Consider the following 20,257-nt stretch of genomic DNA (forward strand, 5'->3'; position numbering starts at 1 on the left):
CACATTTGAAAGAACAGAAATTATATAAAGTATGCTCTAACATTATGATGAAATTATACTAAAAACAAATAATAGAGACTAATAAAATATCATAAGAAATTAAACAAGACATTTCTAAAAAACACATGGGCCAAGGAAGAAAAATCAAGAAAAATAAAAATTGGGAAGGAAATGAAAATGCACACAGAACTCAACCAAATAAATATAAGAGATACAGCAAAAGCAGTACTTAGAGGAAAACTTACAGCACTAAATACACATTATCAGAACAGGAAAAAAAAAAAAAGACCTAAAATATGAATAATCTAAGTTTCTACCTCAGGAAACTAAAATAAGAAAAGCAAATTCAAACCAAACTATGCAAAAGAAATAATACAGATTAGATCAGAAATCAATTAGGAAAATTAACAAAATAACTGGCTCAGTTTAAATTTAAAATTATTAACATCTTGCCAGGCAAAGAACAAAAGATCTTAAAAATTAAGACACAAATGGTTAGTATCAGAAATGAGAGCAAGACCATCAGTACTGACCCTATAAACCTTAAGATGATGATAAGAGAAAATTATGAACTATGCCCACAAATTTGCTACCTCGATGAAATGGACCCAATTCTTTGAAAGACACAACCTAATAGAATATATACAAGAAAAAATAAGTAATTGAATATATTTATATGTATTAAAGAAGGTGAATCAATAAATAACCTTCCAAAACAGAACTCAACATGCCAAGAAAGGTCCACTGGTAAACTCTACCAAACATTTAAGGAAGAAACACCAATTCTTTACAAATGATATCAAATCTCTTCCAGGAAATAAAGGTGAAGGAACACATTCTAACTCATTGTATGAGGTAAGCATTATTCCCTAATAAGAAAACCAGACAACAACATTACAAGAAAGGAAAACTATATTCCATTATCTTCCATAAATACAGATGCAAGAATTCTCAACAAATTAACAAATTCAATCACACGATGTATAAAAATAGTTATATACTCAAAAAATAAGTGGGATTTATTCCAGGTATGCAAGGCTCATTCATCATTCCTAAAGCAAACGATGTAATCCACAACATCCACAGGATAAAAAAATATTTTATCAAGAAATGCAGAAAAAACATTTCACAAAATCCAACACCCATTGAAAAATACACTAGGAATTGGGGAACCTGGATGGTTCAGTCAGTTAAGTGTCCAACTCTTGATTTCAGCTCAGGTCATGATCTCAGGGCTATAAGATTGAGCCCAGCATCCAGAGGCAAAGCCTGCTAAAGATTCTCTCTCACCCTCTTCCTCTGCCTTTCACCGCAGCACACTTACATACTCTGTCTCTTTCTCTCAAAAAACAAACAAATAAACAAACAATCAAAAACTAAATCAAACGGAAGCCAAAAAAAGAATGATTAGGAATAGAAGGAAACTTTTTCAATGGGGAAAAGAAAATCTAAAAAATGAATAAATACAAAAATAAATCTAGCTAACACTTTTCATATTGAGAAACTGCCTGCTTTCCCACTCGGATCAAGAACAAGGATCACCACTGGTGCAAAATGTTACTTGAACCCATAGCTAATGCAGTAAGACAAGAAAAGGAAATAAAAAGCATACAGACAGAGAAAAAAAAAAAAAACAAAAAACACTGTTCGCAGATGACAGATCATGTATGTAGAAAATCCAAAAAATGTATACACACAAACTACTGAAGCAAAGTTCAAGATACAAAGTTAATATACCAGTCTCAACTGCTTTCCTATACACTAATAATGAACTGGAATTTGAAATTAAAAACACAGTACCATTTATATTAGTACCAAAAAAGAAAAATCCCACAATATAGATATAAATCTAACAACATACAGGTTCTACATAAGGAAAACTATAAAACTGATTTAAAAAAAACAAATGCACAGATAAAATAAATAAATGCACAGATACTCCATTTAGATGCATAAGAAGACTCAGTATTGTTATTATGTCAGTTCTTCCAATCTTGATCTATAGAGGCAATGAAATCCCAATCAAAATTCTCAAGTTATTCTGTGGATAAATAAACTGATGTGAAAGTTTACATGGAAGGGATAAAGGCACTGAAAAGCCAACACAATACTGCACTAGAACAAAGGCTGAGATTGGAAACCACCCCAATACAAGACTTACTATAAAGCTAGGCTAATATATACAACTGACCTTTGAACAAGAGTTTGAACTACTTGGGTCCATTTACACACGCTTTTTTAAATATACAAATACAGTACAGTACTGAAAGTGTCTTTTTCTTCCCTATGATTTTCTTAATAACACCTTCTTCTCTCTAGATTAAGAATACAGCATATATTATATACTACAAACCAAATACATGTTACAAACTGCTTATGTTATATGTAAAGCTTCCAGTCAACAGGAGGCTCTTAGTAGTTAAGTTTGGGGGTGGGAATTAAAAGTTATACAATCATTTTGAACCGCACAGGGGGTTGCAACCTGGGTTGTTCAGGGGTCAACTGCACAGGGTGGCAATGGTGGAAGGATAGAAAAATAAATAAATGGAACATAACAGAAAGTCAGATACAGACTCACATAAATATCTCTGACAAAGAAGATAATTCAACAAATAAAGTCTAATGGTACTGGAACAAGTGAACACATGCGGGAAAAAAAACTGAGTTGACAGGGGCACCTGGGTGGCTCAGTGGGTTAAGCTGCTGCCTTCGGCTCAGGTCATGATCTCAGGTTCCTGGGATCGAGTCCCGCATCGGGCTCTCTGCTCAGCAGGGAGCCTGCTTCCTTCTCTCTCTCTCTGCCTGCCTCTCAGTGTACTTGTAATTTCTCTCTGTCAAATAAATAAATAAAATCTTTAAAAAAAAAAAAACTGAGTTGACAAAGAACTTACACATTTCACAATAATTAACACTAAATGGATAATAAATCCATAAGTTAAGTGTAAAACCATATAACTTCTAAAAAGGAACATAGTAAAAAAATCTGTTACTTTGCATTTGGCAGTGTTTTGTTTGTTTTTTTGGTTTTGGTTTTTTTTTTTTTCTTTTTCTTTTTTTAGTAGGCTCCACACTGGACTTTAATGTGGGGCTTGCACTCATGGCCTGGAGATCAAGACCTGAGCTAAGACTGAATCAGACTCTAAACTGACTGAGCCACCCAAGCGTCCCCGGCAATGAATTTTTACATACAACATCAAAAGCACAATCCAGGAAAGAAAACACTGGTGGATAGAATTTTATTTAAATTAAAAAACTTGTGTCCTGTGAAAGACACTGTTAAGACAAGCCACGACAGAAAAAATATTTGCAAAATACATATATGACAAAAGACTGGTATCTAAAACATACCAAGAACTTTGAATTTTCCTTAATAATAACATATCAATACTGGTTCATCAACTGCAAAAAACACATCACTCTAGCAAGATGTTAACAATAAGGTAAACTGGGTTAACAGCAGGAAAGCTAGGCCAGAGGGAATATATGGGAATTTGCTGTACTCTCAATCAATTTTTCTGTAAGTCCTAAAACTGCTCTAAAAAAATGAGTCTATTAATTTTAAAAAATCCAAAAAGAAAAAAAAAAGAAAGAAGGGATTGATCTAAGTCACAACCTTCACTTTTCCCTGCTGTCAAATATGGTAATCCCAAAACACACGGGAAAATACAGACCCAAACTCTACTCTTTTTAATGACAATTTGTGAAAAACCCAGGTGGGAACACAAACTTATGGAATATTTGCGAAAATGAAATGTAAGTACAAAAAAACAGTCACTTTCAAGTAAGTACAACAGGCAGCCTATAAAATGAAGTAAAAAATCTCTGTAAAATACAATGTATGTGCAACATCTGCCTTGGGAGAATATGACCCTATGGGAATGTTTGCTAAACAATAATGTGAGTCAAAGGAAATATTAACTACTTTAAAAGTATTTTAAAACTAATTCATCTGTTTGTTTTTATTCTTAAATCAGAAGAATAGAATATTTACATATGAAAGTAAGAATATACATGAGAACATGCCCACTGGATATGATTCAAACAACAGAGGTCTTATGGCTACTAGTTGCAACACAGCTTTTAAAGAAAATATTTTTGGGTTTCATCCATTTTAAAATAACAAAGACATACATAAATCTAGACGTGATTATTTTTTTTTTTAAAGATTTTTTATTTATTTATTTGACAGAGAGAGATCACAAGTAGGCAGAGAGGCAGGCAGAGAGAGAGAGGAGGAAGCAGGCTCTCTGCTGAGCAGAGAGCCCCATGCGGGACTCGATCCCAGGACCCTGAGATCATGACCTGAGCCGAAGGCAGCGGCTTAACCCACTGAGCCACCCAGGTGCCCCTAGACGTGATTATTTTGAGAAAACAATGTAAGGTGACATTTCTAGGACATCTATATAAAAAAATGTACATTTTTATAATAGTGTCAAGATGAAAGCATATGGGAGAAAGCGAAAATGTACAAGTCCACCAAAAGAAAAGCTAACACATTGGACCTTTAATCTTGCCAACTCTGACCTCAATCTTTTGGTTAAAACTTAATAGTAATTTCATTGCCATATTAATCAAAGAAGCAGTAAAATATCTAAAATTTTATTGTGTTTTTACTGAAGATGAGAAGGGGCACTGGGAGAAGAATGTGATATTAAGGGGAAAAAAGAAATGAGGGAAAACTTTGGTGTCCCAAACAGATGCTTCTTTGAAGATAAGCACCTAGGAAAGAATCTGGAGTGAAAAGGAGGAATAAAACTAAAATAGAAGAAGGGGAAGAACTGTAAATTCCAGGTTTTATCTACATTTTATTTTTAACGTTCAACTTACATTTCATTTTCAAACTTAAGCATCCCATAAAACATCTCATTGGTCAATCCTATTGAAACAGAATAAACACATAAAAACAAGAACACTTAATAACCAGTATTTTAATTTGGGCTAGAATTCACCTTCAAAAACCTGAAGTGATAAGACAGTTAAAATTAAATGGAGACCTCTATCTCTCTCCTTCAAAAGACAAGGTTCTATACAGTAACAGAAGAAATTTACATTGGGAAATAACCAGGCACAGCAGATCAGAGTATCATTTAAAAAAAAAAAAAAAATCAGGGGTGCCTGAGTGGCTCAGCTGGTTGAGCAGCTGACTCTGGATTTCAGCTCCCTCTCCCTCTGCTCCTCCCCCAGTCCCTGGCCCTGCTTGCTCACTCTATCACTAAATAAAAGATCTTTTAGAACAATATCAAATGTGATTCTTGTGCTGTTTTCACCTGGTTCTCAGGCTTATGCCATGAACAGGGTTTCTCACAATAGGCACTAATGATATTTTTGAACTAATTCTTTGTTGTAGGTGGCTGTCCCATGCATTGTAGGATACTCAATAGCACCTTCAGTCTCTATCCACTGATTTTCAATAGCAATTCACCCTTAACAATCAGATATGTCTCTGGACATTGCCAAATGTCTCCTGGGGGTCATAGTGTCAAAGCTGAGAACCACTGACTTAGAGGCAAGAGACTGGAAAATTCTTCTCATTGGGCTCTTATTAGCCCAAGAGAAAAGGCTTCCAAATAACACCAAAAAAGTGGGTATCAGGATTTCCCCACCAAATATGCTGCAGAGAAATTTTACCAAAGGTTGATCCATTAGCATTTGCAAGGCTCAGCCAAATTCAAAAGCATGAAAAAGCTTCTTAATGCTCTTTATACAAATTTGAACACACAACCAAGGATCACAAGATAGCTGAGGAAAGCCTCTAAGATGAAAGCCTTTAGAGCATCCTAACAGAAAGGATAACTTAGGAGATAAGAAAGTAGGCAGAAATAAACTTTAAAATGTAACTTTAATTAAATTCATAAAGAGAAAAATAATCAGGATGCCATTTAAAAAAATGCAGAGATCAAAAAAAGTATTGGAAATTAAAAACAAAACAATAGAAATTAAAGTCTGAATGTTTAAAGAAATCAAATAAGTATTCAAAAAATTGTAAAGCAAAGGACTGGGAGAAGATCAAATATGGGAGAGAAGAAATACATCTAAGAATATAATGTCTAATTGCAATTTTAGAGCCAAAAACACAGGCAAGGAAATCAGAGCAGAAGTATCTGAAACCTTCTCAGAACTAAGAAATACAAGTTGCCAGACAAAAGAACCCATGAAATAAATGCACAGCAAAGTGGATGCCTATAGACTCATAACTCACCTCACATCACCGTGACATTTCAGAACACTAGCTTCAACAAAGAGAACCTTATATAAGCTTCAAACAAAAAGGGTACAGGAGCTTCCACTGGGAATAAAAAAGTGAAATGCAAATTGTTGAAAATACAGCTTCAAATTTTATATCAAACACTAAGGATTACTTTGCAATTCTGAAGAAAAACATTTCCAACGTAGAATCCTACTAAGTTAGGGCAACCTAAAGACATTCAGAGGTACAGAACACCTCAAAACATCTGCCACTTAGCTACTGGAGACTGTGACCAAACAAAATCAATTATTAATCTTAATAGATAACTATTAACCCTTTAATGATGATAACCTAAGTTAAAGAAATTCTAAAAGCCTGTACTCAAACAAAAGAAAAAAGATCTCCAAAGAAAATTCAGAGATGCAAAAATTAACACAAGCAAAGAATTACATGGGATGTAAGAGAGGGTACATCACAGGCTAGAGACAGGTTGCATGAGGGGCAGCCGTATCAAGCAGCCAGCCTAAACTGGAGATCAGAATGTTCTAGGAGAAATTCTCAATGATGGTTGAACTAGTTGAACAACAACAACAAAAACTTCTGAACCTGGAAAGGAGATGCTGATCACATGCAGAGTTTGGGGGGTTGAATTAATCATAAATATTGAGAAACTATACAGACATAGAATGGTTATCTACCAAAAACTAAGGTATCACTGGAATGCTGGGAGAGGGCATGGGTATTTGTGGGAAAAACCTAAATTTACACCATCCACAGAGGAAGTCAAAAGATAGTGCCTAAAATGGAAAAATTAAGTGGTAGCATATGTTACTTGGAAATATGGAGTTAAATACCAAAAAAATCAGACAAAAAAAAGTATAAAAACTGTTTTCCCCAAAGATGGGGATATGGGGGCTTTAACAGCCACCCTGTCCAACATCACACCTTCCTGGGGCTTAGGAAGATGTGGGGATAAAGGCCCAACCATTTCTGTCCACCATGGTACATCTCCGGTGGGCCATACTCTGGAGAATTAAACTTGAGATAAAATAAACTTGTGAGAAGTTCAACTTGTTTTTAATAAGCCATGTAGAAGTAGTTAATATTTCAACAACATGTTCTTTTACAATTTAAACCTTTACATTTTACATATAATAGTTTAAACTATTAACTCAAAAACTACTTGAAACTTTTCTAAATTTTAACTAACTTGGGGGCACCTGGATGACTCAGTCAATTAAGCGTCTGACTCTTGATTTCAGCTCAGGTCATGATATCAGGGTTTAGTTAGAGCCCTGGATGGGCAGACCCCCAGACTGAGAAAACAGAAGGGCAGCGCTGCTGGTAGCTTTCCTGGGCTACGAGGAAAAAAAAAACAAAAAACAACAAAAAAATCAAAGCACAGGATCCACCAAAAGTGGGATGCAAATATATCATCACCCAAATTAAGTTGAGATCCTAAGAGCAACATCATCAGGATCAGAGAGAAACTAGATGGAAAACAGAACTCATATGACTCATGACTTGAAGCCCTGCTGAATAGTGCACGCATGCATGTGTGAGTGTATGTGTGTGTGTGTATAAAACAAGTAATCTGAAGTCGAACATGAACTAAGTGACTTGGGACTGGTAGCATGCATAAATCAATTTTCCCAGGAAAACATGCCTTCCTAAAAAAGATACCATTATCCTAAGACTTAAATAATCCTGTAATTTTTCATATCCAACAACTCGGACATAGTCATACAAGGAAAAAATCATGAACCAGCAGAAACAGACCCTTAAAAAAAATTAAGAAACTGAAATTATCAGTTAAAAACAACAAATTACCAATACCGGCCCAACAAAAGCCACAACTGTAATTTTTAGCAAGTAGTTAGAAACAGTAAAAAATTGGGTCATTTACTTCTTAAAAAGACACTGATCAGACTGATTCAAGCATCTCAACCCAAAACAGGAAAAAGAATTCTATCCAAAATATCATAAGGAAATAGCAGAAAACCTAAAGAAAAATTTTTTAGAGATTTCTTTCAAAGCAGCAAGTATTAGATTGGCAGCTGACTTCTCAAATCACTAATGGAAGCTAAAAAAATTCAAAAAGCAAAAACTCACAGTGGAACGTTATCTTCAAGATTCTGAAAAACAACGAAAGTCTACAGTTTAAAAGACCCAAAACATTCTTCAAGATTGAAGATGAAACAAGACACTGTACGGTAAGCAAAAAATTAAGATAACTCGCCTTCAGTACAACTGTATTAAAGATACTCTAAACAGTATTAAAAGCAAAACGAAAAAGATTTTCAAAGAAAACTGAGAAATGCAAAAATTAATGAAGTCTGAAAATGGTAAAAATATAGGAATATGTAACTGAATGTTGATGATAAGAACAGTACTGTCCAAGAGAAATACAATACCATGCATAAACATAATTTAAAATTTTCTAGTATCCACATTTAAAAAAGGTAAAATTAATTTATTATAATTTCAACATGCAGTCATAATAAAAAGCTAAATTATTCTATTGTTTTCATACTAAGTTTCAGAAATCTGCAATTTGACATTTACAGAACATGACAATTCAAGATGCTAAATTGTCATCAGAAATATTTGACCTTTATTTTTAGTTTCCAATTGAAAAGTACATTTACATATCCAAGTTGTTCCAAACATACTTAAAGGCTTTTCAACAACCAAATCAAGTATCAGTTTTCCAAATTTAAATTAACAGTACATAAAACTAAAAATTCAGTTCCTCAGCAACACTATCCACATTTCAAGTTGTCCATGACCAGCCACAAGCGGGCTATGGTATAGAAACCCTTTCTTTGAGTTAAAATTACAAATAAATTTAAAATAATACTAATAGCATGTAAGCCAGTAAAAAAATGAAATGAAGAGAAAATCATCCAGGAAGCAAGAAATGTTCCAAGCACACAGAGAATATTTGCCACACTGGTCAAATCTTTAAGTAAAACATAGACAACCGAACAGAAACATTGTGGTAAAGAAACGACATTTCAAACAAGAAACTGAAATAGCCAATAAATTTTTTACAAAATGCTCAAAGTCATTAATAACCAGAGCACTGTAAATGAAAACAATAATAAGCTACATTCATCATGTGGCAAAAATGAAAAATGTCAACTACTGGTGACACTGTTGAAAAAAGTTATATATCATATACTGTTGGTAGGAGCATAAATTGATCTATTTGGGGAAAGTTTGGCATAATCTACACTGTGCAAAAATAAATGCTATGTGCATAAAAATACATGCATAAGTACATTCATAGTAGGATTGTTTATAATTGCTAAAAACTAGACACAATCCAAATGTCCATTAAACTTAGACTAATTAAATTGTGGTTTATTAATAAAAGAATTAACTACACACCACTTACTACAGACATTCCTATATAAAAATGAAAAAAACATGTACTACAGCTAAATCCACTAACAGAGTTAAACATTGATGCACAAGAGGAAAGTAATACATAATGGATAATCTTTTCATATAGGTAAAATACAGGCAAAATTCATCTACTTCGTGTAAGAATGCCAACATCGGTGGTTACAAAAACACTTGAAATAAAAATAGGAAATAATTACAATAAAAATTCAGTTAGTGTTAACCTCTGGAAGTGGTGAACAGAATATTCAGGAATGGATGGGGGCAGGAGTTGGTCTCCAATGCCAAGAATGTTCTAGTTCTTGATTTTGGTAGTGATCACCAAAGTGTTGAATTATACTACATACCTATGATTTGTGCATTTTTTGCATATTTAGTATCTTAACATAAAAAATTTAAATTTGTTTGGGGCGCCTGGGTGGCTCAGTGGGTTAAGGCCTCTGCCTTCGGCTCAGGTCATGATCCCAGCGTCCTGGGATCGAGCCCCACATTGGGCTCTCTGCTCAGCGGGGAGCCTGCTTCCTCCTCTCTCTCTGCTTACTTGTAATCTCTGTCTGTCAAATAAATAAATAAAAATCTTTTAAAAAAAATTTAAATTTGTTAAAGAAGGCACTTATATTGCTTTGCTATATATTTTTTTCTTTTATAAAGTGGTAAATGTTGCAATACGAACAAAATTTTAAGGCACAGAGTCTAGTTTTTAATTGTTTCACATACTACACACAAGAAAGAAGCACAAGGCAATAGTGTATAAATAGGGTCCACTGCCAAAACATAAGAAGTAAAATGTAGAAAAGTAGTAACTTTAATTGACAGCGTACTCCTAAAGAACTCATTACAGAAGTAAATAATACCAATGCAACAAAATAAGGAATTTTAGATTACTGGTCTTAGAAGAAAACGATGAAGAGTGATCATCTTTGAAAGTACTTTTACCAAAGAAGATAACTGAAAGACAGCAATGGCTCAGTTAAGATTGTATGAAATGAGTATGAAAAAGAAATGGTGATATTTTACTAAAAAAAAAAAAAAAAAAAAAGGAAAGAAAGAAAGGCTTACTAATGTAAATTCTTGAATTCTTTAGTAGTTTAAATTATTATCTTATGAGGGAAACATTTCCAGCAAAAATAGGTGGCATTTAATTGAGAAACCATCTGAGACTAGTAACCAAAGAAACTTCAAACAAAATGCCCATTTAAAAAATCTCTCATCTGGGGGCGCCTGGGTGGCTCAGTGGGTTAAGCCGCTGCCTTCAGCTCAGGTCATGATCTCAGGGTCCTGGGATCCAGTCCCGCATCGGGCTCTCTGCTCAGCAGGGAGCCTGCTTCCTTCTCTCTCTCTCTCTCTGCCTGCCTCTCTGCCTACTTGTAATCTCTCTCTGTCAAATAAATAAAATCTTTAAAAAAATATTAAAAATCTCTCATCTACACTAGAGAAAAAGAAAATTTCATGTCCCTTCTCTATAAACCGTAACAACCTCGACGACTACACCATCCATATCCCTTTCTCAGAACAAGCAGAAGCGTGGTGCTGCAGCAACAACGCCAAGATACGGGAGGGAAATTCCTTTCAAGACTTCCCAGCTTGCTCCCTCCTCCCCAAAACCACTCCAGAATTCCAAGGAGCACAGCGAAGTAAGGAATGATGGTCACAATACCCAATGCAAGTAACGCATCTAATGCCCAAAGTTGTCAAAATTCACACACGGAGCTTTTCTCTCCTCCTGCTCTGAGCTGAAGAAACAGCCAACAGTCCTCTGCAGAAGCTCCACAGATCCCATTTCTCTTTAGCAGCAGGATCAAATTTCCTCACCACCACCGGGGGTAGTCCACACCCCGCCAGAGATCTGCTCTCGTGAGGAATCCCTGCAGGCGTCAGAAATTCGTCAGCAGCCTCACAGGAAGGCCACGAGACAGAGGGGCCTGCCTGGCCTAGACAAGCCTGCCCCTTCCCGCATTCCCAGTCTCCGCAACCTTCCGTCCTCATTCTTTTCGATTTGCCTTTCGCCACTGGCGACCCTGGCTTTCGTTTTCAGGCTAGATTGCCCCGTGTTACCTCTCACAGAGAAGTCTGCCCTTACCAGGGCAGAGCAGGAATCTAGCGACAACGGGAACCGCTTCAGGGTCCACTCACCGCGGAGTCGGCTCGGCTTCACCTGCTACTGCCAACAGTACACCACTACTCCCGGCATTCCCCGCGCACGCACCGCGTCTCCCACCCCGCCCCACTCCCGCCCAAACACGTGACTTACTTGCGTCTCCGTCCACGCCCACTTCCGTTCCTCCGCTTTCCCTTGGGAGAGAGGAGGGGGGCACGGGGTGTTAAAGAGTAGCGACTTCCTCCTACTCCCCGCCCCCGCCCCTCTACCCCCTGCTACAATGTCTTCCGGGTCGCAAGTGCCTCGGAGCCTTCTGGGAAACCATATCATTTCCTCCCCTCCCCCTCCTTCTGCCTTCGACCAACCAGCCTCCCGTCAGGGAGGGACATGCGCAGTGAGTGCCTCCCGTCTCTTCTACCCGAACCCCCCCTCCCCCCCCCAGCAGAGAGACCCCAGCAGCAGCAGCAGCTGATGATGAAGAGAGAGGCAGTGGCAGAGGGGGGGCACCTTTTATTTCTATTTTTAAAGGGACAGGACACTAATTTTACCCCACTTCAACCTTGAATTGAGGGGGGTGGGGGGAAGGCGGCTGAGTTCCTTCCCCCACCCTCCAGCCCTGAGACCTGAGAGGGGGATTGAGCCTGAGAAAGAAGAAGAAGGAGTTTCTTCTTCTTCGAAAACCCCCATCCACGACTCCTACCCCCTCACCCCTCCACTAGCCTCCCTCCCGAGCCCCCTCCACCCTCCTCCTCTTTGGCCGTGAGAGGAGGAGAGAAAGAGACCAAAAGCCTCTTAGCAACACAGACCCTTTGCTGCTGCTGCTGCTGCTGCTGCTGCTGCTGCTGCTGCTACTGCTACTGCTGCTGCTGCTTGGCCCTGGCTGGAGACATCTCACTACACCCAGGAGCAGCCACTTCCCCAGCTCTCCTCCTCCTTCGCCTCCTCCTCCTCCACTCCCCCCCCTTTATTACCCTTTGTGTCATCCTCCACAGCTCCAGGGAAGGCACTCAAAAGTGGGGGGCAGGAAAGGTAAGTGTGTCTGTGGGGGCTTCATTGCCTTCCTCTGGCTCTGACTTTAACTCCGGGGCAACAGTAGCACCAAACCACATACGCAGTGGAGCTCCGGGGTGAGGAGGGGGTGGTGCTGGGGGGGGGGGGAGGAGGGGTTGGAGTGGGGAGGGGTGTGTGAGGTGGGTGCCCATCCTGTCAGAGGAGGAAGGGCACTTTTATTTTTATTTGCTGTTGTCAAAAGTGGTTTCTCTTCTCCAGCTAACATCTGATTGTGTCTTGCTCCAGTGGGGGAGAATACAAAAACAACCCCCTCCTTCCTCCAATGAGGCGCCAGGGAAAGAGACAGAAAGAGGCACACTTTCTAGATGTCACTTGAAAAAATTCATTTGGAGAGCTTTTCCCCTTTTTCCCCAGGAAAAGCTCCACTGCATTCGTTTCTGAGTGGGAAAATGTCGGGATTTGGATTGTATAGGAACTGCTTATCCATTTGTAGACCTGAGTGTTTTCTCCTTTTTGGTTCTGTATATGGTTTGGAAATTGACTTCAGTGTTGGAACAGACTTGATTGGTTTTTGCTTTCTGGGTTTAATTTTCCTTTTTTGTTATTGTTGTTGTTGTTGTGTCTGACTTGCAAGGAAGATTTCAAATTTTTAGTTGATAGAGGCCTTTGGTTAGGTTTTGACTTGTATTACTGCTTTTTTTGTTAAATGTTTGTTTCATATATTAGTATGTAAAGTTCAAAGCTTAAAATGCTCAAAGTTTAAATACCTCCGGTATTATCTCTCCCTACATACGTTCTTGATAATTATTTTCCATAAGACGAGAATATTAGCTTTTCCTAATTAATCTGGGTATTTTTCTAATCTTTGTAACTTGTCTGAACAAGTAATCCCCATTGAAAACTTTATGTTGTTCTGGCTTCATGGAAGGCCAAACCTCTCCATCAATAGTTTGCCGGATTGGTACCACTTTCAGTTTTAACTGAATTATTTATTTAGTGTTGTAAATTGAGATGAGTTTTTCATCTCTTGGGGTACCGAACCAAATTGATCACTGTATGTGAAAGAAGACAAATTTCTAAAATATACTTTCATGAGTCAAATAATGAAGTCATACTTATTATATTCATTGTAGTTAGGCAAAAATTGAAAGATAAATCCAGGTTTCGGTTTATAGAATAACAGCTTCATAAAAATCACTATGGCTTTCAAATTCAGTGCTGTATTTTATTTCACAAATGCTAGAAACTATGTTTCCAGTGTAGGCCTTTTACTAGGGCTTACGTTGGAAAGTGGCATTTTGTTTCATACATGCATTTCTTTATCCTTTCCTTGAAGATGGATGCACACATACATATATACACTTTCTCTCTCACGCACACACACTCTGTCTCTCTCACACATACACACCCTTTTTTGTAACTGCATTGGTATCTCTGATCCCATAATTTATGTCAGCAAAAAATATTTTTTTGTAAAGCAGCAATTTTATGATCAGACTAGTAATATGAAAATAGCAATTTGATCAAAAGAAAGGATTGAAGAAAAATAAATCTAGATGGATATTTGACACAATATTATTAAAACGTAATACTTTTTAATTTTTATTTTCTTGATGGTAAAACCAAAACTTAATGATGCTTCTATTTTAGTGGCAGAAATGCATTGCAACTGTAAAAACTTGTTCTGTAAAATTTTCATTAATGTGTGCAAAAGTAGACATTTCAACACGGGGAAAAAGCTGTATAGCAATAAACAATATGTTCTTATTTCCTTCCTTTCTGCCATCAATTTGAACAGTTTCTTACCTTCCACTGAGGTATAATTGGTATACTTCAGCAGAAACCTGTGTCAAGTTCAAGTTTTTCTCCCAACATCAATACTATTATTTCAGGCCCACCTAGGATTTCTCGTCCTCACCCTACTTCCTCAGCAACCTTAACATAAGAGGGAGAAAGTAGAACTTAGTGAAGAAATCAATTTTAAGTAAAGCAAATTGTGTATATAATTGGAAGATAGTTGCCCTGTCGGCAGCTGAGTGAAAATTTACAGTCTTGACGATAATACCTTTACTTAAGTTGTGTCTGCTTTTCTTTTGAAAATGTTCCTATATCCCACCACTCATGGGGTAATTGTGTGGTTTGAGGTTTCCAGACTTCCTCTAAGTTGGATAATGATTTATATTTAGAAAACCCTTTTTATTATGGCTTATATTTTAAATATTAAGACATTTTAGGATTGTAATGTTCATCTAAGTGATATCTTGGAGATCACTTTATCCAGCTCTTCATTTTTCATATTGCTGAATTTCAGAGAGCTTGAGGAACTTGCCTAGGTTCTAAGGCCTCTAAGTGGGCAGAACATGGACCAGAGAACTGAGGTCTCTTAACAGTCACTGTGCTATACAACCTCATTCTTATGAGGTCGTGAATGAGACTCATTCACAATTTTGTGTATAGCACTTAGGGATTTTATATGGAGGCATATTATTCTAAGAATATTTAGGTATATAGCTTTAAGCTAAAATTTTGTCTATTTATAACTCACTTATTTGTTGTTGATTTAAGAGGTACTGATTTCTTTCATTCTAGATAGTTACTATTATGAGAATTATTTCAGCTTCCTCTGATGCTTATTTTTTCTCTGCACTTCTAATTAATAAATATACGTCTTACTTCTTACTCTTGGATTAAAGACATGTATATAAGAATGATATACAATGTATTATGAATGTTTACCTGTTAGTCTTGCTGTGTGAACCACTTAAAACTAAGGATTCTTGTCTTGTTAACATTTTATATCCCTCACAGCAGTGTCTGATGCACAGTAGGCCCTACTGGTTATTTGTCATAATTGATAATAGAGTTAGGCATATTTGAATTTCTTTACTTCCATATGTAGAATTCGTTTCCTTTCTTCCTTTTTCTTTCCTACAATTTTTCCACTACCATGATTTTTTAAATTTGTTTTTACTGTAGCTCTCACTTTTTCTGTCAACCAAAATAAATCCTGATAACAATATAGTATTTATAGAACATAAAAACATATTTCCTTTAATCCTTGTACAGGATGCAATTTAACAAAAATCATTTATTTTTAATAAGAGATTTCAAAAAAATTCCAATTAAAAATATACTGGTAAAAGTTCAAGATACACTTAAATTTCATTTCATTGAATGCCTAGTGCAATAGGATATTGGAGTGATTAGGCCACTTTTACCAGCTCTATAAAGCAACTGTTACTTAGGTGACATGTTTCCCTGACTTTGTTTTTTTGGTCCTTACCCAGACACTTATCAACTTGCCAGTTTTCTATGGATATGAAGATTTACTCCTAGTCATCACTGGGACCCCATGAAGTCAGCCAGAAAGCCTATGTCCAACTTATGTACCTTTGCAAACTTGTCTGGATTTTGAATGTATGTGCAAAACATATTGTATTTAGGTATTCATTAAACATCCACTGAGCATCTGCTGTCTGTCAGGCACTGTGCTAGGCATCTGAGAAACAGGATGGTCCCTACAGTTTAATATGAAGAGATATTTTATTGTATTCCACAAGTCTATTGGTCATAACTTTACTTTGATGTTTTTTCCTAAATAAATTTTATATTAATTAAATGGATACTGTTAGGTAGAAAAATGCATGTTTAAGAAGGATTTTGCTATATTTTATTAAAATAGAAAAATATAAAGAAAAATTTTCCAGTTAATACTGTATTCTGGGGATTTCTATTCTGTATATAATTCGTTAATTTTAGATCATAAAATTAGTCTATGTGGCTATCATTGCTAGTATTTTATTGGTACATACTTATATTTGAACGTTATCAACATTGTTTTTTGAAGTACCTCATTAAATTATTCCCCCCAAAAAACAAATTTAAACTTTTTTTTTCTCAAAAGTAACTTTTCTCTTTACATTTCATATAACAGGCTATCTTTCAAGGTTCATTGGAAGACATGGTACATTATCATTTTGATCATTTAGTTAATTTCTATAATTTAAGCTACCAGTATAATTTAATTATCATGGAATAATTACAGTATATACTATTTTTAGGAGTTTTGGAATTTTCAGTGTGCACTAGATAAATTCCTCCAAGATCCTCATTAGAAGCTTTCCATTTCTAACTCTAAACAGGTTAGTTGCAATTTTTATTCTTGATTATGTGAGACAACTTCAGTAAAATGATTTGGGAGTTTCTTGGTTATGGATGTTTCAAAACCAAAGGATACTATCTTGGTTCCTATCATGGCTTTCACATGTAATTTAAAAATATATTAGAGGGAAATTTCCTGGATTTTCTTTGTCCCCCTTAAACTGTACTTAGAATAATATTGATTCACAGTTTGAAAGGAAGGACTCTCTTGCTGGTACAGTATCTTGTGAAGGTAAATAGACTTCTGAAGGTCAATTCTGATCTTTTTCAAGTTCATTCTTAACTTTTTATTCTAGTAATAATCATAGTTACCATTTATTATAAGTGCCTAACACTATGATAAATATATCAGTACACTGGTCCTGTGAACTTTGAACATTATTGCCATGTTATAGATGGGGAGACCTATTACTGATAAAACAGCATTTTACATATAGCAGCAAAATACTCCATCACAGTAAATTCATAACACTTTTTAAAATTTAAAGCACAGTCACAATAACTTTTATCAGTCAATAAGTACTCTGGTAACCACTAGTAAAATCATGGCCCAAATAGCTTATTGATAGAGTGATGGAAAATTTCTAGAAGTTTACAAGGAGAGAAAAACAATAAACAAACCCAGTTCTTTATAAGGAACATAGATGCAGACCAGTGTGCAACTGGAAATCAAATACACTTGACCCTTGAACAACACAGGTTTGAACTGTGGGTCCACTAATATGCAGAATTCTTACAGTAGTATAAGTATACTTTTTCTATCTTCTGATTTTCTTAACACTTTTTTCCTCTAGCTTTTTTTAAGAATGGAATATGTTATGTAAGACACAAAATATGTTTTAATTGATTTTGTTACTGGTAAGTCTTCTGTTCAACAGTAGGCTTTTAGTAGTGAAGTTTTAGAAGAGTCAGAAGTTATACAGGATTTTCAACTGCACAGAGATCAGCACTCTCATTGTTCAAGGGTTAACTGTATACCTAAAATCAGTTTTCTCTCTGTATGGCAAAGATTACATTTAGGCTTTCTACATACTGAATTTTCTTTCTCTTGCATGGGTTGTATTTAGCATTTTGTTAGGTGAAGTTTGAAGGTTCTAACAATTTGTAATCCAACGAATATTGGATTTACTGCAAGCATTTTAATGTAAATGTTTAAATGGAAAATCACTACACAGAAGGGACATATATTGCCTAGTGGTTGGGTGTGTATATATGCAGATCTTCTGGATCCTGTATTTTATAAGATTTTCATAATTACTACATTATACATACAGAATTAAATTTAATGTACTCTTTTTAGTACTACGTAAAGTCAGAAATATTTTTAGTATGAGAATGGACAACTTGGTGGATTCTCTAGATGCCTAAATTATTATATAGTTGTTCTTTAAAGCAGCTACTGAATTAAAATGTGTTTTGACCTAGCTAACCAGATTTACTTTTACATTCTTTGCTCTAGAAGAAAAGAGTAATTTTTAAAAATTCTATGTTGTTAATCAAGTAATTTTCATATGCATCCTAAGTAAATACACATTCATGCTATATGCATAAGATGACTATATTATTCTATAAATAATATGCTGATACATTATGACTTGTAGAATTTGGTTATATTTTTAAATGCTAAAGAACTGTTCTCTATTATATATATATAATATATGTTATATATATTATATATTATATAGTCTGTTATATTTCAGAGAGGAAACTTTATAACAAATTGATTTTATTGCTTTAACAAATAATCTCAGTAATTGGTGGGGTAGAAGAAGTCTATGGTCTCAAATAACATCCTTAGATAACCTAAAGGTAATTCCTAATAGGCAAAGGCAATATCTAAAGATAAGGGTTTAAAGGTAAAGATTCTAACTCATTATTGTTTCTGTTTGAGGTATTTCTGTAATATCATGTGAGATTTTAGAAGTTGGAATGACTCAGTATAATTTTCAGAAAGCCGAAGTGAGAACCAGGCTTAACACATATTAAGGAATATCTTCTAATGCAGCTGCACATGATGGAAAAGAAAATCACTAATGATACCATACCTGGTGAAAAGCATATACTTCATTCAAAGTTTTATGTGACTGATTCTAATCTGAGTCCTGTTTCAGTTGACCTATATAACCTTTTCTTAGAGAACTTGTAATTAAATTCTGTGTTACTGAGTAATTTATTAGAACATATTGTTTTAAAGGACTAAAATGAGTTATATAAATCAGTCACTGATTTATATAAATCAGTTGTAATGGTGAAAATTTTTGCACATCCATGCTTTACAGAGTTCTTTGCCAACCAACCAAGATTCAGGCAATTAGAGGAAAAATTTCTGTATGGTACTAGTGTTAAAATTTACATTCTTGTGCTCCCCTTTTTTATATTTGTAGTCTGTATCTTGAAAGTTGAATAAACCTTAAATGTTTCTTAAGGTTGACTGAATTCTAAATTATATTAAGATTCATCCTTGTATTTAAAGCTATTGTTTTCTATATACCTTGAGTCCAGAAATGTCTGCCAATCTGTTAGCCATTAATTAACATAATCCATACATTCTTAATATTACTACTATCAAAAAATAATACTCTTGGCTATATACATATAGCCACTAATGTTGGGGGAGGCAAGTATTCCACATTCAACAAAAGAAAGTATTGATTTCTAAACAGCTTCTTTACTTGAGATATACTGATATAAAAAACAGCTGCTATTTAAGATAAAAAGGATTTTTACTTATTTTGAAAGTTAAATGTAAAGTTTATCATTACCGAATACTAAGCCAATATTTAGAAAGTCAAATACATGTTCCAATAATGACGGAAATATAGAGGCTATTTTTTAGCATTATTCCAAAAAATAATTTTCCTTCTCCCACATTTGTAACACAGGAGTTTGTGCTAAAGGATTTCTTGGCCATTTGAGAGACTGTAATCTAGTTAAAAGGTTTGTTTATACTTCCCATCTCTGTTCTGCTGATGGTATTAGAATGCAGGCCAGAGCCAGACATCTAACTGTTTATAACATTCAAACTTCAATTAAAGCTGCAGTGTTCAGTTCACTATATATCAGAAAGCTTTATACCAGCTACAAATATTACCAGTAATGATGGCAATGATTTTGTGTAGCCATAGGCTTTCCTAAATCATGCCATTCCTTATGAGTACTTTTTTCATTTATGTGGTATTAACATTAATTCTTTCATAGAAGTCTAAAAATGAAGCTTATTTTCTACCAGAAGTAGTATAGCATTTCCTTCAGCAATTTCTTTTGATAATAAAACCTAACAGCTTATATTATTACATATCTTACTTAAATGGCCCAGTTTTTTTTTTAATTAGTAAATTCTATATAGTAGATGTGTTTGTTTCCTAATTGATTCAACTCAAGTTTCCAGTTTG

The 20,257-nt window shown here is 35.3% G+C and overlaps 1 protein-coding gene and 1 long non-coding RNA gene across 22 annotated transcripts in view; one reads left to right on the plus strand and one right to left on the minus strand.

Annotated features, from left to right (window-relative positions):
• Positions 1-12,595, minus strand: part of ORC4 (origin recognition complex subunit 4) — a 103,054-nt gene extending 90,459 nt beyond the window's left edge. For 3 of the 21 annotated variants that reach the window (XR_014300591.1, XM_082690900.1, XM_082690889.1), the window contains exons 1-2: positions 12,500-12,595; positions 11,847-11,887 (exon numbers count right to left, since the gene is read on the minus strand). The gene's annotated coding sequence lies outside the window, so the exon portion shown is untranslated. Of the gene's footprint in view, positions 1-11,650; positions 11,822-11,846; positions 11,888-12,499 lie in introns of those variants that run through there. The other 18 variants (XR_014300592.1, XM_082690891.1, XM_082690887.1 and 15 more) reach the window with 10 other exon arrangements.
• A 16-nt stretch (positions 12,596-12,611) lies between these two features.
• LOC309844300 overlaps positions 12,612-20,257 on the plus strand; it is a 317,506-nt gene continuing 309,860 nt past the window's right edge. Inside the window, exon 1 of the long non-coding RNA XR_014300596.1 lies at positions 12,612-12,722. This is a non-coding gene — a long non-coding RNA (uncharacterized lncRNA). The remainder of the gene's footprint in view (positions 12,723-20,257) is intronic.

Source organism: Mustela nivalis, assembly GCF_964662115.1.
Source record: "Mustela nivalis genome assembly, chromosome: 11".
NCBI classification, from domain to species: Eukaryota; Metazoa; Chordata; class Mammalia; order Carnivora; family Mustelidae; genus Mustela; species Mustela nivalis.